General features: G+C 39.9%; 1 long non-coding RNA gene across 1 annotated transcript in view; it reads right to left on the bottom strand.

The window, feature by feature from the left end:
• Positions 1-16,979, bottom strand: part of LOC115013282 (uncharacterized) — a 30,535-nt gene extending 13,556 nt beyond the window's left edge. Inside the window, exon 1 of the long non-coding RNA XR_003832785.1 lies at positions 16,761-16,979. This is a non-coding gene — a long non-coding RNA (uncharacterized LOC115013282). The remainder of the gene's footprint in view (positions 1-16,760) is intronic.
• Between the last annotated feature and the right edge of the window lie 331 nt (positions 16,980-17,310).

The raw sequence follows: 17,310 nt of genomic DNA, 5'->3' as shown, positions 1-17,310 counted from the left end.
AAAAGGTGAAAACATACTGTGACATCCTTTGACTTTTTAATACTGGATGATTCTCTAGTGTCTTTTAAATCTCGTCTTAAAACCTTTCTATTGGTAAAATATTTTGTTTTGATATATGTTTTTACAAGTTGTGATGGTGGTGGCGTTGTGGTCTAATGGTACGGCTTCCAAATACAACACGGTTGTTAGTTCAATACCAGGGCTGCAACCATTGTGCCCCTAAGCAAGGTAATTAAGTTAAATATATGTTTGCTAGGGATGCACGATGATATCGCCTCAGATCCAATTTACATAACATTTCCTCCGATATATGTGCACGCGACGCGACGTGAACTGATGACGAAGTGAGTGCAAAAAGAAATAAGTCATTAGTGTTTTGTTTTTTTAACGGAAAGCAAAAGTTGCAATTTGCAATGATTGCTCAGCGTCGGTCATGCGCGGAGGATGCCATATCACACTCCTTCAACACTACAAATTGAATTACAGAGATTACATTGTTTTGCAACCACGTCAGGATCATCAAAGCCTGGTAAAGTAGGAGGAATATATATATATATATATATATATATATATATATATATATATATATATATATATATATATATATATATGCATCATATATAATGCTTGATTATAAAACATCTTTTTTGCAGAGTATGTTACTGAACTGAATGGCACGTTTGACATGTAGCCTAAGCAGTATTTATTTATTTATTAAGTATTATTCTTCCCAGTGAATGTGTGCATCTTCCAGTGGGCCAACACGATAACAGTGGCCATAATAACATGCTAATTCCACTACAGCAGTGACTGGATTGTTCTGTGCAATTATGTGAAAATAAATATGTGCGTATATCAGTATCGGCAATCGGCCAAAATAAGTTGAAAAATATCGGCAAAAATGCAATTGTTCATCCCAAATGTTTTGCTTTGTTTTAAATGTGTTGTCTGCGTTCAGGACATTATTCTATTTCGTCTTGTGGGTATTTAGGTCTTATGTTTGGAAATGAAGAGTGGGTGATTAGAATGGATGGAAAGCAATAACCATAATGTTTCACATTAACAAATGAAACCTTGAACTTAAACCTTGTTTGACAGGTATAATAGGATCAATTTCTCCACTTTGTATATTTTGGTTTCTCAAGTGGCTTATAGAGTAGATATATGGTAATACACATAATATGCGTATTATGTTTTGGAAAATTATCAGAATTGTGTGTAAGTATAAACACTGTATACTGTAACATAATATTCTCTAAGTGATTCCATCCAACAAAAAACAAACATTTAATCCACTTCAGCAGTTTGTCTGTGAACCCACAGCAGAGGAAAGTCCTTCATCCTTGAATCAACCAATCTAATCTGCTTAACTTGTCCCAGTGGGCGGCGACCCCTCGCTGCTGAACCCTCTCACCCCTGCAGGTGAACCAGTTCAGTGGGTCATACACTCATCAGGAAATGTGCTCGCCCGCTGTGGAAGGTCAGCTGCACTAATGTGTATGAGAGTGAGGATAAAGCTCACATGGCACCTCAGTGCATCATCCGTCCGGTAGTAATGAGGTATGAGGCGTCAGCCGGGTCACACCGGTCCTCACAGGTCAGCGTCAACTCAGTGACCTTTTAACAGTGTTGACTAACAGCATTCACGTCAGCGCTCATGCAGTTTGGTCACATGGGTTTATGATGGAATTAGACAAAGTGGATAAAAGCCATTGTTGTTGTGTGTGTGAACTGATACAGAAGGAGGTCACACTGTGCACTGCAAAAACTGCTGTAACACATCTCCAACAAGAATGGTTTGGGACAAGACTAGAGGGACTTCTTAATACAGAGTATGTCAAGTAAGTTTGGGAGGACAGAGTACGAACAATAGGGACAGCAGCTTCGCCACCAGCTCATCTCAACATTAAACGCGACCTTAGAGTACTGGGACTAAATAATCGCAGCTCAAATCGGGACTCATTTTTCTACAGTTCAGCAGGTACCGTAAGGCCCGTTAGGACTCTCCAGGCTCGAGACTAACGCCGTCCCGGGATGATGGAAGATATGTTTGGGACACAATAAACTCACTATCGTCACGTCCGGGGGAATTGGTATCGACTGCAAAAATGTTGGTATTGTGACATCCCTAGTCTGAACTCCTTCATATCCACAGATATGAATTATGATCCGTTACAGCTGGTTGCAGAGCGAGTCACAAGAAAATGCGAGTTTATGTCGTTTTGCAAGACACTCCTCTCAGCCTTGAATCTCACTGTACACAACCTTCCCTGTGGGGAAACATCGTGATTGTCTGCACTGAGACTCGAGCTGCTATTAACATGCACATATTGACAAGGGACCCCCCTCTGTTATTGTGTGCATGCAAAAATGTATGTATGCAGCAGCTGTATCAGCAATGACTGTGTGAGCCTGCGTGTATGAGACACTGTTGTGTGCATATGAATGGCAGGGGGTATCCTCTTCCTGAATGCAGAGCGCATCCCGAATATCTCATTGCTATTCATGTGAATGAGTCTCCTGGAATCATACAGCAGCCAAAAGCATATTTGCACAGAGTTAAAATGAATGCTGTATTGGAAAATAATGCTCCCAGAGTTTCCTCCAAAATGAAAATCTGTCTCACTCCAACAAGTCGCCTGATGTTTACATTGTAACTGTCGAACAATGTGGAGATATGTTCCCCACATCTTTACATAGTATTATACATATATCACTTTCTTTGTCTGGCTTCTTCATTCCACCAACTTTACTTTTCTCTTTTAAATTTGAGCTATAGAAATGATTATAAAACATCAAAGCACAAAGCTCCAGCATTTCTGAGAGAAACAATCTCACAGTTGCTGTCAAATTGATTTATTGAGTGTGCAAACCTACAGCTTTGAGTTGGAGTCAGCACTTTTATAATTGTAATCTATGATTTTATGTGACATTTTGTCCTGTATTTTGCAGAATTCAGATGATGTTTTCGGTGCAGGTCTTTGTGTTGTCTTTTCTGGTAGCCATGGCAGCTACAGCTGATAATGCTAAAAGGCCGGTATCTTTTCGGTTTATTCGCAGCAAAGCGGACAAACTGAAACACATACGTTTCTGTATTGTGTGGCACTTCTCACCAGGAGAAACCTACATGACATGTAGTTAGGTGTTTTAAGAACAGCCACAAGTGTTTGTGATCTGGGTATACATGTAAATACTATTGTGTCATACCAGTGATATTACCAATAAAGATATTAATTTACCTGAAAATGTCTGATTATTGCTCTTGTTTGGCAGAAGATTGGAGCAAGTGTGTGAGGTATCTTGAATGAATTGTGTCAAATCTCAGCTCTCCAATGGTCCCCGGCCAGAATCAAACAGGGGGGACATGGCGGTTATACAGTGTGGCACGTCCAACCATTGGACCACCAGTTTCCTTCCCCACTCTCCTTATCTGCTCCTCTGTCATGTTCACACTGATATAACAAAAAGGAATGTTTGTGTTCATGTGCTGCAAGGCCAGCTGACAAAGGACTACATTTTCGACAGCATCTTACTTATTATCTAGCGCATGTGTTTTGAGACGGCGATGCAATAGGGGTTTTTCTTTTGTTTAGAATGTGAATTGGTTTTCATTGAAAGCAACAGCCCTGAGCCAAAGTAACATGGGAACAACATCTCCTTTGAAACACAGTATATCTTTTATGTCGTTCTTCAATCACTTACAGTACGCAATCTTGTTTGATAGCTGCATGATTTTACTACCGCTGATATTCATAATTGATCGTAAACTGTCATGTGATCAATAATAACGCATGGCAATGATCAAATGTTTACTGTAGTGATGTTTCCTCTGAGTCAGTGCTGAAATCACAGTCCATCACCGCCTCACTCTCTAGACCAGTGGTCCCCAACCAGTGGTCCCCAACCACCGGTCCGTGGGTCATTTGGTACCGGGCCGCACAGAAAGATTGAATACAAAAATATTTTATTTTGAAAGAGGTTTTATTTTTGAAAAATCACCGGATACATCCGTCTGTGCGTCTGTGTCTCTTGACATATGTCAAGACGCTCGTCTGTCACATGATACTTTACTTAAAAAAGTAAGCCCACAAGCAACAATGAGTGGAAAACAAACGTCTTTAAAGAGCTTTTTTGGAAAAGGGAAAAGACCCAATGAGGAGACATTTAAAAGACAATATCAGGAGTCCTACTTAAAATACGTGTTTATCGCTACAGCTCTGCATAATATACAGGCTCGCACATGAGGCAACGAAGCCTTCAAAACTGCTTCGCCGACACCCGTCGTTAAAAGACAAGCCCTTGGAGTTTTTTGAAAGAAAAAAAAACAAGAACAAGAAGGACATAAACAATTACTGATGGACACCACATCAACACATGCGAGTGCACTGAGAGCGTCATACTTAGTGACTAACTGTGTCGCTAAGAGAAGAAACCTTTTACTATTGGTGAAGAATTTATACCCCTATATTGGACCGGCTCGTTGCAGAAACACAAGCTCAGGGCTCCCACTAATTCAGCATAATGGTGAGTTTTTTTATACACTTTATATTTCTTTTTATGCCGGTCATATCATTTTATTTTGTCATATTTATCCCCCCCCCCCCCACTTTGAAGGCCGGTCTGTGAAGATATTGTCTTACATGAAACCAGTCCGTGGGGCTAAAAAGGTTGGGGACCGCTGCTCTAGACCACCTGCAAACATCAGTTAACCGGTGAGCTGCCCTTTGTTATATGTTGCACACCGCCCCCTTGTGGTTAAACTATCAGAGGGTAAATGTATGGACAAAGACAGTTACAGTAGAGTACGTGTCGACAGAATTATGTAGAGAGGAGTGGATCCAGAGAAAAGTCCTTTTCTGTAGCTTTAGCTCATTCATACTATCTACAAGCCTCAGAAACCTCCATACCATAATGATCTCAAATGTGCAGTACATTCATCATCATGTACACATACAGACAGAAGTATATTGAAGAGGTCTCCTCCTCTCCAAAACAAACAGACCCCATGATTAAAACAGTTTAACGTTAAAAATAAGGACAAAGGGGTTAGCAAAAGGCCAAGTTTGCTTGGTTTGTTTTTCTGATCATTTTAAATCCAGTCTGATACTAAAGTGCTTCACCCAGTTAAAATATAGAGTTAAAAACCACCAAGTGTATTGTAAAAATGTGGCTTAAAACTGGGGGAAAAGTCCATTTATGATAGCTTCTGGCAGACAATGTTACCAACGTTACCTTGATTCAAATTACAGTCTGAACATTTTTGGTAAGGTTTGGGATAATGTAAGTACACCAGTCAATACCATTTATAACATAGGTCTAGTCGTTTTTAGACATTCGACCAAGGTTTTTGGAGAAGATTTACACCTTCTAGGAAAGTTGGGGTTTTAGTGATTTCTGAACAGTTTTCTTGGCGCTGGTTTCTAGCAGCGATTGGTGAAACTGCATCCTCAGGGACTTCCGGACGGGCTTCATCTTTCAGCTGTGGTGGTTGACACTTGATCACAAATGGCTGTGGATAATGGGAAAGCTGGTCGCTCTGGTGTTTGGCACATGTAGAGGAAGCACAGCTGTTTGTCATGAAGGGAAAGGAGGCTCTGATAACAGTCTTCATCAACACAGTCATTCCTCTGCCAGGAAGGAAAAAGCCTCCCTGATTAGCAGTTTAGTTTGACTGACACTTCGTTCTAAAAAGGGACCTACTGCTGAATATCTCTCCTCTGAAACTGACCTGGAGGGCCATGGAAGGACATTTTTACAGTATAATTAAATTAAAAATAATTCACAGTTGTTTTATTTTTCAGGTTAGGTACAAACTCTGGATACCTCATTTTACTCATACCTAATTTCGAAAGTTTTTTTTTTATTATTATTATTATTTCTCTATTCTCATCTTTGTTGTCATCTCTACTTTGTTGTCTTCTACCACGACAGACTGACAACAACACACTGGTCTGACCCTCTTCATCCCCATATGCTCAATGCATAAAAAGCATCCACTTCATATATATAAGGAGCTGTCAGCGTGATGGATGGACTTCCCGGGTAGATCTCCGTCTCAGTAACACGGAGGAACTGCAGTGAAACATGATCCGTGCCTCACTTCATGCTGCGTGTTGTGTCTATGTTGATGATTATAGCAGAGAACTCTTTTTACTCTGCAACAAAAGAACATTTCACCAAAGTCTGTAGAAAACTTACTTTACAGGAAGAATCTTTTGTCTTTGTTGTTTGTTTGTTCTTAACTTTTTAGTTCTTTATCTTTTCTCCAGATCAGGTCCATGGATAGAGAGTATCATATGTGGTGCACGTTTTAAAGCCCTGGAAGACAAACTTGTGATTTGGAGCTAAAGAAATGTAAAATCCACCTCCAGATACATTTTACAGGATAAAAAAAATACTCTACTATGATTAATATTTTGTTTAACGTGAGTTTCGAACATAAAAAAGTAAAACTAGAATTATGGCTTTGCGGTTTTATGCAAAAAGTCAAATTTAAATTTAATCCATGTCTGACCAAAATGTCACATCATTTCTGTCAAATGGATGTTGTATTTGTACTATGTTGTTTATCCTGTACACGACATCTATTGCACGTCTGTCCGTCCTGGGAGAGGAATCCCTCCTCAGTTGTGAGTCCCCTTTAATTGTGGGGTTTCTTTTTAGGAAGTTTTTCCTTGTGTGGTGTGAGGGTCTAAGGCAGGGGTGTCAAACATGCGGCCCACCAGAGGGTCTAATCTGGCCCGCGGGATGACTTTGCAAAGTGTAAAGATTAGTTGTTTTTGATCCAAGTAAAGTACTGTTCCAGATACCTGTGTGTTGTGCCTTTGTAGATACACTGTGATCTGTAAGTTGTAATGCACATGTGTGAATGATGAACTGAGGCATAATATTGTTGAAAATGCAACTATTTTTCTTAAGTACTTTCAGGTCGTTCATAATGTTTTGTAAAAAAAGATAGTTCATTAAATGTGAACATTTTCAGAATGTACTTTCTTACACTAAAACGAAGGGGGGAATTTGAAGTTGTCGTTATTTATAGGTTATTATGCTCTGATTTTACTGGTCCGGCCCACTTGAGATCAAATTGTGCTATGTGGCCCCTGAACTAAAATGAGTTTGACACCCCTGGTCTAAGGACAGAGGGTGTTGTATGCTGTACAGTCTGTAAAGCCCACTGAGACAAATGTGGAATTTGTGATATTGGGCTATATACATACATTTGATTTGATTTGATTTGAATGTCATCACTTAATAATTTTATCACAAGTGTGTGAATTCTTGAGTTCAAAAACATGTTTTATGAGTTCACAGTGACCTTGATCTTTGACCACTAAATTCTAATCACTTCGTCCTTGAGTCCATGAGGACGTTTGTGTCAAATTAGAAGAAATTCCCTCAAGGCGTTTCTGAGACATCACGTTCACACAAAAAGGGGCCGACTTGAGGTCACAGTGACCTTTGACCCCCAAAATCAAATCAGTTAATTCTCAAAATTATTGTAGAAGAAATTCCTCCAGATGTTCCTCAGATATCGCGTTCACAATAATGGGACAGACAGATGGACGTACGTCCTGACTGACAACCCGAAAACATAATTTCGGCACAGAGGCATAAAAAGCTCACCTCCTCTTTCTCACCCAAGGTTGACAAAATTGTCAAATTGTTGTCATCCTAAGAAGTGTACAATTTTCTACTTTTACCTTTAATTTCTATTTAACATTACTTTTGACATCTTTGTCTAGGATTTTGGGAAGAACCTGTGCAGTTTTCAGGTGCTTAAGTTAGCGTAACTTGGTCATGTCAGCAACAACATCAGCTAAGTTATCGCTGCTAACTAATTTAGCCAACGTTAGTGAGCTCAGTTAAAGACTGCGGTGGTCCCACCGAATAAACTAACTGTTAGCTAGTCACTCCCGGCCGCACGCGGCATGGCACGTCCATAGCAACGGCAGCTGTTGAACAGAACATGTGGATGTCCTCGTGAAAGCCTTAAATTTGACTTCAAATCCATTTTAAATACGTACTCAGTTGTATCTGCAGGCCTGTACTGTGGCACAATGTTATCCTGTTTACTATGTAATGTTTTCGTCAACATTGCTCTGCACGCTCACATTAAATAGCTATTTTATTCTTACATGCTATCAGAGTGCTAAGAATAGTCAAAATAGCTTTTTCTGATATATTTACAATAATGGTCATGAATGTGCAGATTATACCGACTCAGTGTCGGAGGGTGATCAGCTGTTAGTACGTCGCTTGAAACTTGCGTGTAAATGGGAAACTCACTGGATCCTTTTATAGGCAACTAAACAGAGGAACGTCTGCACTTCGTCAATTGTAAGGCGTGCTGTACGGCTGTATTGCCGGCTGGCATTTGTTTTAAATCTAGGTTGAGTGGATAATAGAAATTGACGGTAGTTTGCTATTTAAAAACATTCTCTCTGACCAATCAGTGATCTGCAGTGTTTCAACGTCAGCTTTTAGTTTCGGCTCAGCTCACTTGGAATCTCGGTTGAGGTGGTAATAAAAAAAAAAACAAGGTACCAGGTAATATCCCGAGGAGAGTCAAGTAGAGCCGTACCATGCAGTGGAAACACGCCATATGTCTGTGAGAAGACATTTACAGGGAGAATATTGAGGGATCTTTATTAGACCAAAAAACACCTGATGTAAGATGATCCGATCCCAACTATAAAACCTGACAGGTAGTCACAGGTTTAGCTTCCTGAATTTCTCCGTATATGAAATGCAGATGCTGGGAAAAGTAAAAGTTCAAACTGAACCCAAATAAGCGTGACATTTCCACAAATGTGATATGACACAGTAAAAGGATTCAAATAAAAACACAATTGGAAAAATGTTCTGAGCTGATGTCAGCGAGATATTTAGCTTCTGCAACTTTCAGGCAAATTAAAATTCTCTGACTGGATCACTCGCCTTGTTGTTGGAGATTACATTTACTCTCTCCCTCTCTTGGCAGCTGTCATCTCATGCAGCTCAATTAGCATTAACCTTATAAATGTGCTCTACTAAAGTTTGCTTCAAAAGCCAGAGTGGTCTGAGCAGGAGTTTAGCAAAAATGAAAAGCATGGTGTGTGTCAAAAGAATATTTCTGCATCAGGAAATGATCACACTATGAATAATGTCTACATGTTTGTCACATTAACAGGTTACTGAAGCCAACGCATGCGTTTCAGTAAAGTTGGGTGCTAGAATCTCCTGAATCTGGTGGGAATTTGCTCAAGCTGAATGGTTTAAAGTGAAAAGTTTGAATTCAAAACATCAACTCAACGTCGTCTACTGTAATCCAGCGCTGCGTCTTTGCTTCATTCAGAGCTTTCAATGGTTGTCATAGTGATGGTAGCTTTTAAAAATTGTATTTTTAAGATTGCTCTCTTTATTCTTTAGCTTTCATTTCTGCATGCCAAATACTTTCCCTCTCTCTCTCTCCATCTTTCCTCCTCCTCACACACAGACGCACTGTGTGTGTGAGAGAGACACTTGCAGTGACAACTAGAATGTGCAAACATTCCCACATCACAGAGCGTTTTGTCTTCTTTTGTCTCATAAACACTTGACATAAAAATGTCAGTTGACACTCATCAGAATGCTGGCTCTAAGCAACGGACACACACACGCACACGCACACACACACACACACACACACACACTTCGGTATGAAGACGTGCTGCACAGAATATACTGCACAGTAGTTGTTCTGTTACTGTAATGTAACATTAGTGTCCCGTCTTGCAAGTTGTAACATGTCGCTGATTAGCTGTGCTACTACATGTACAATGTTGGTCTGAAAAGTGAAGCTAATGTGGAAGTGCCTTAAACCTGCATCTCTCCGACAGCCAGGAGGGGAAGACTCCACTGTTTGCAAAAAAAGAGGCCAAAAAACAAGATGGCAACAGCCAAAATCCCAAACTCGAGGCTTCAAAACCGTGCTCCACAAACCATTTTTGGTTTCTTCTACAGCTATTTCTCAATTCCAAAATGCAAGTTTAAAACACCAGATTACCAACATTACAAGCAGCCAGAGAAAACAACCTGCAGTAGCAGCAGAACTGATTTCACTCAGTGTGTCATAGATAACCTTGAAATACGAACTTTTGCCGCAGTGAGATATTTCTGTTGGCTCTCAACCAGCAACAAACTCTATTATCTAGTAAAGCTGCAGTTTTCCTCCTTTTCTCCGTCTATGATTGTGTGTATCAGGCCTCTTTGTTTTTGTTCCAGATTAATTGAACTTTGTGTTCATTGCAGATCACAGTAAACAAGGTCCTTTGTAGCGATGTCAGTTCCGAATATTTGAAGTAATCCATACATTTACATCTCTAGGGCAATGAGATAGGAGGAGCAGAAAACAAGACTTATTTCTCTCAAGTCTAATTGATATTGTAGCAACTGTCCCCTATTTTCCACCCAAAACCACTTCACATTCAACAACATGCTTTTGCAGCCTTGATTTGTCGCAAATAATTAGAAACATTTCTGTTGGCATAAACATCGTAAACAAATCCACACCAACAAATGAAGCATTACAATTTAATTACAGGGAACATGATGCCCTGTTGTAGATGCACTGAACACACACACACACACACACACACACACACACACACACACACACACACACACACACACACACACACACACACACACACACACACACACACACACACACACACACACACACACACACACACAACACTTCATCCCCCATATGATTATACTTGTTTAGTGATGTCGGATAACGAAAGTGTTTTCTCCGTAATGCGTTTGTTTGTGTCTGTGATTGTGCGTATATGCTTGGGTATGAGTAAGTGTGTAATAGGTTTGGAGGATGGGTCTATTTTTATATCGTCCAATCGTAGTTACTCATCGAGATCGGCCCAGGGTCTGACGGAGCTTTGAGAGGTAGAGGTGGAGATCGAGATAGATACTTTGTTGAGGGTAAGAACAAATCTACACCATAACCATTACAAATGCACACAAAAAGGAAACGCATGAATGTGAAAATATGTACAGATCATGAGTTCAGTTCAGTGCCTGCAGAGCAATATGGGTCAGTATATAGAGACTTGTTGTAAGGGAGGTTAGCGAGGGGAGTTAAATGCTCTGACTGCTGTGGGAAAGACGTTTTTGAATAATATATATTTTTTTTTTAAATGGAATAATCAAAATCTTAAAGCTTTCTGCAAGCAATACAGATACAGTTATGTGAATAAACGTTTATAAAAGAGTGTGGAGATATCATTTAAAACATAATTGTTATTATTTTTATCACTCCATTTAACATTATTATCTTATCTTTAATATCACCGTCTAAATCATAACTATTATTACTCTCATGGAGCGCAGAGCTAACTTTTGGTGAGCAGGCATATGGAGGTCTGAGATGCGGGCTGTCAGATCCGTAGAGAAAGACGCCGAACTGGTTCATATCGAAGGATTTAGAATTCACTCGTCACTCGTGATGATTTACGGGGCTCAACAGGCAAACAAGTTGCATCACCTCAAAAAAGGTGAAGATTCTAGAGAGAGTTTTTTGTAACATCTTAGTTGTGATAGATGAAAGGAGTACAAAAGCACAAGTTACTTTTTGTAGTTTCTACTGAATGTATAAACACAAAGAACTAAAGTGCCAAGGCAACACACTGAGCATATAATACATCATTTGCATCATATACAGTGTAACTTATTCTCTGATGTCCCAGTATTTTTCTCAAACTTTCCTTCACAAAAAAAACAAACTTTGGACTTCTTTGAATTTGAGCACACATCTTTTCAAACGTGCAGACAGGCTTTGGGAGTACAGTGATGTTAATCTTTTTCTATGCCCTTTGAACACCGCACACCACTTGAAAAACAAGCTCCCTGCGATGAATGAAGCCTCACTTAAAGGCTGCAGAGAATAAAGAGAGGAGGAGAGAGGAGGCCTGGCAGAAGTAACAGACAGTAAGTGAGTGAATGTAGAGAAAGAACCTGAAAGAAGAAATGGGGCAAAGTGCAACGTAAGCACAAGACAAAGAAATGCAGAGGAGTCGAGATGCACGTGAGTTTTGTCATGAGAACAGAAATGTATTGACTCAGGTGCTTTGTTACTGAAGGGTTTTCTTTACCTTAAAACTAACAAAGAGAAACTTAAAACAAAGTTCTTCCCAGGGGACACGTTTGCTGCTGCATTCCAGCAAAAACAGAAGCCAACCATAAGTTGTGAATAAACAAACATCATGCCACAAGGATTCAATATCATACATGCTAATGTGTTGTATTGTATTTCCTTTAAGCTAAGGAGAGGAGATGTTACATAAAACACAGTATGATACTATTTTGTAGATTTGATAACAAATCTGAAATACTGAAAAGAAGAACATCACATCCTCACAACTGCCCTCTGCCTTGTCCCATGTTTATATGACCCTTATTTTGAAAATATCAGCATTATTTGTGACATCAGCTCTCAGAATTATGCAGCTTAGACCCTCAAACTGTGGTTAGTCTACCTCTAATGTTGATGATTCAGAAGTAAGAATAGAAAAGTAATCACCATTTAGGCAGATATTAAATTTGATCAACAGAAACCATTAAGAAAATAATCTTCATAACTATGAATTTAAATGGGTTGCCTCGTGATTTAGTATTGCATATTATTCCATATTATGGGGACTCAGTGAAAACTAAAGCAGCAGAGGCCGGGATATCCTGACTTTTAGTTGCTAGTGTGAGTCAATCTCAAAATGTTCGAGCCTACATTTCCCATCATGCAACGCAATAGTCTCAATCATATGGGATGGATGGTAGAGATGGAAAAGATATAGACATAGACTCTATTTACACCACGTCTTTAAATCTCCACGTCCCCAGTTTGGCACGACTATCTCTAAAAACATTTGAAGTATTAAATCCAATCCGAGATAATCCTGATGACACCGTTACTTAAACAAAACTCCTCCAGAGACATTTTACAACTGTTTTCACAGACTGAGTAGTTCACATTTATATCACATTGAGCTGCTATGATAAAGTCAAAGAACTTCTAAGGGCCCAATCAGACAGAGCGCTATTATTTTAGCAGCATAAAGCGGCTTGAAGTAATTGTTTTGTTGAGAGAGATGCGTTTTGCTCGGAGGTTTTGCGTTGAGAAGATTTGTGTCAATTTTGTTACGTGGAAAAATGGCTGAAGTCTTTGGCAGTTTTCCCCATTATCCAATCGGACGACTTGAGCCTTCTGTGGTGGTTACACGCAGCTATATGACTTTACCAACCAAAGTTACCATGGTAGGAACTGAAAACAGCCAGAAAGGAGTAAATGTCTGGGACATTTAGAAGCAAATATTATGAAGTACGGCCTTGTTACTAATCAGAAAAAATGACTTTATCCACATTAAAATGATCATAACTGCTATGATCATAAACAGAAATGTTTGTGGATTTCTGTTTTGCTTTGTCTCAAACAAATGTCAGCAGTGCATCGAGTCAATATATTCAGGGTTTAAGGTGGAATTGGAAATAAGGCTTTATATAACAGTCCTGCGAATCTAATCTTTGTCCACTGTAAAGCGGAACAGAGCAGGTCATCATTTCATTTTCACAGAAGTTACTGTGATGATCCTCTCTGACACATTTCTGAGATGATTTTAATACGTGACTCACACACACAGTGTGTGTGGGACAGATTGAGATGATGCTTCACGGATTAACAATCCGGTAGTGATTGTGGATTACGGCTGGTGTGTGTGTGTGTGTGTGTGTGTGTGTGTGTGTGTCTGTCTGTGTGTCTGTCTGTGTGTGTGTGTGTATGTGATGAGAATAAATCTAAAACCGTTTTTCATTTAGAGCTGGTGTTATGCAATGCCTGTCAGGTCCCATTTTAAACATGACTAAATCACATATACAAAGGTGAATTGTATTTTCATTTTTGGAATATTTGCATCATACCGTAAAGGTCACATTATCACCCAACTTCGTTCAACACACCTAATTGTTTATTTCCAGTGTCCCATCATCCCCATTCATTTGGGTTTCTTTCCTCTTTCCTCAGACTCCTGATTCCTTTCTTCCACTCCCTCCATTTCCCTGTAGTGTGAGTGCAGCTGAAGGCCTCAGGTTTACCCAAACTGCAAACCAAAACTACCTTTACAATAATAACAAATGTTACATATCTTAAGGCCTTGTCACACATATCTGTATGGCAGAAACGTATACGAAAAATAGCTCACAATTTGTCAGAGTCCAAATACGTCCAACTTTTCATCGGATCAGAAAAGTGAACGTATACAGATACGCATGTCTAACCTATTGATAGAGTATCACTTACTAATACAAAATGTATCAGACGAATACCCAACGAATGCATAAGTTACGTTACGTTAGACATACGTGAATACGTACGTGACTACGTTAGAGGTACGTTACGTTTACGTCGGCTGACGATGAACCCTACAGCCAACTTATTAATAACGAGTGGATAATCTATTCCTACCCTATGTTAACATTATGCCTGACGGAGGAGTAACTTATTAAATGTGTTTCTACAGTACAGTTTTGGGAGCTTATTGGGGTTTGAATATAGTATATAGGGTCCCTGTTCATCCTCTTCACAGCACGTCTTGATGAATACATCAACCAGCATCAGAGAGCATGGAGGATGCTGAGAGGCTGCGACAAGAGTACATTCTAGCCGTTCTCCAGCATCAGCATGACGTGAACCAAATGGCACTTTTCCAGCTCCGTTGGCCAGACGCTCTGATACGTTTTGTATAAGTAAGTGATACGCTATCAATGTTTGACATATGTATAATAATGTGTTATGTATTCGTTATGTATGCGTCAGCTACAACACCGCTGTGGAAGAGTTGGACGTATTTGGACTCTGACACATTTTGAGCTACTTTTCATATATGCCGGCATGTTTCTGTCATACGGAACTGTGTGAGAGGGCTGTATGTCTGGCGTGAGAGGCGTAACGTCTGCGTCCTTCAAACGATCACAACTTACCCTTAATTTATATCGACGTACACCAGCGTATTGTCGTATATATTTCGTATACGCTGCCATTCATTTCCGCCATACGGATATGTGTGACAGGGCCTTTAGATAGATAAGACCAAGAAACTTCCTTCAACTGCATCTATCCAACTCTCCAGTAATACACAATAAAAAAACACAGAGAACAGAGAAAAATCTGGGACAATAATCACAATTCTGAGCATCAGAAAGTCTCAACTATCTGATTTATAATCTCAAAACCTTCAGCAAAGGCATCACGTTTCATGATAATAGGTTAAAGATGGGTGGAAATCACAAATCACTTCGTTCACTTCAAAGGTTCGTAGTCACTGACAAGTTCTTCAGTATGTGCATCAGTAAGTGAACACATCACCATTCAAAGCAGTGTAGGGGGTAAACAGTAGGTGAATGCATTTGTTTGTTAGGGCTGTGTATTGGCAAGAATCTGGAGATATTATATGTATCATGACACAGAGGTTACGATTCTATATACACTGTTAGCGAGGTGATATATATTGTGATTTTCTTTCAAATCTAATTTTAGATGAACTCTCGTAATATAAAGAACACACCACTGTATGCATACAATGAGTAAAGTTTACTTTGTTATGCAGAACAGTGAGATCTGAATGTGTGTTCATCACAGCCCTATAACATATAACAACAAAACACAAGACGAGCCACTGTCTGCCAGCCATCTTTGCATGTAAATCATTAATCAAACATCTATTATGTGTTTTTGAGAATCAATACAGTATCACAAAACTAAATATTGCAACACGGGTGTGACAACAAATAATTGATATATTAACATGAATAATGAATGCAATAATAACTACTATCAAAAAGATCATCAACTCATTTTCCGTAATTTCTCTGATGTATTACTGTGAGTAACTAGCCCGCCAGCACTGGTTCAGTGTATAATCATATGACACAACAGCAGTCACAAGGAAGTTCTACTACAATCTTTACTTCACAGCAGATTTATCCATCAATCCATGTAGAGCTGAAAATATGTGAACAGTCCTCAGGCACAGACACTGAGCAGGTTCAAAGTGTGTGTGTGTGTGTGTGTGTGTGTGTGTGTGTGTGTGTGTGTGTGTGTGTGTGTGTGTGTGTGTGTGTGTGTGTCTGTGTGTGTGTGTGGTGTGTCTGTGTGTGCGTGCATGCGTGTACCACAGTGTGTATGGCACACTGACCCAAATAAGAGCAGTTTTCACGATACATACAATCACGCTGAAATATGTTTTTGCAGGATACACTGCAAATATCAGAGAAATTCCGCTATGATAACATCAAAGGGACTTGATATCAGATATAAAAAACACCACAAAGTAAGACAAGGTTTTTATAAACTGATAATGAGAGACTAAGATAACCCATTATAGATATTTGTTAGGAATTTTACAGTGATTTTCCCTACGCGTAAAGATGGGAATAATGCGCATAAATCCGCAGCCTGTACCCTGGATCAACATCTTGTCACCGTATGTAACTATGAGTGTGCAGGGAGCACTGGAGCAGCTTTAAAACCTGAACCCGCGGGATCACTGTTAATGAAGTGCTTTACAGCATAGCAACTGTCAATCATGTTGATGAACAAAGCCGCAGCCTCCTGTTGCCATAGAGAATTCATGGAGTGAACAGGCAGCCTTTATCCATGAATAAAAACATTAGATTTGATTTCATAAATCCATGCAGTTGGAGGGTGTAGTAAGTGCATTTTAAAGCATCCTTACCTCGAACAAAGGTGGAGTGCCCTTGTCTGGAAGTGTGCATCCCAGTAATTCAGCAAGGAACTTTGCCATATAGAGGTGAGAGGTGTGCTCCTGAAATATCCCTGAAAGGTGCGGGGTGAGCTGAATCAACAGGAGAATCCTCGTTCTGTCAGCCTCGTGAACTTATTTGTGACGTTCAAGGACCCTGCGCGCATCCCTTCCTTTTATTCTGACTCCAACTGCCCGAACAAACCCACGGAGAGAAAGCAGAGAGATGTCGCCGAACGAGAGGTGCAATATATCGGCCAACTGTGGATGTGGAGCTTTAAAGCCTGTGGCTGTCGCGTGATATTCCAGCGCGTGTCGGTGATCAGCAGCGGTGTGGGCACATGCAGGTGGGGCCGGGCGGAGGGGGAGTGGGCGGTCCAACGTGTTGTCAGGTGGTTTCATCGACGGGGTTCCCCCCAATTCAGAGATGGCGTGAGAGGTAAACCTGCACCTGGAATGACTTTGCATTGATTTAACTTCCAATTGAATGTGCTTTTATTATTATTTTTAGACTCAATATCTT

This window comes from Cottoperca gobio, chromosome 9 (assembly GCF_900634415.1).
Source record: "Cottoperca gobio chromosome 9, fCotGob3.1, whole genome shotgun sequence".
NCBI classification, from domain to species: Eukaryota; Metazoa; Chordata; class Actinopteri; order Perciformes; family Bovichtidae; genus Cottoperca; species Cottoperca gobio.
The sequence above is the reverse complement of the archived record's forward strand: the minus strand, read 5'-3'. Positions and strand labels throughout refer to the sequence as shown.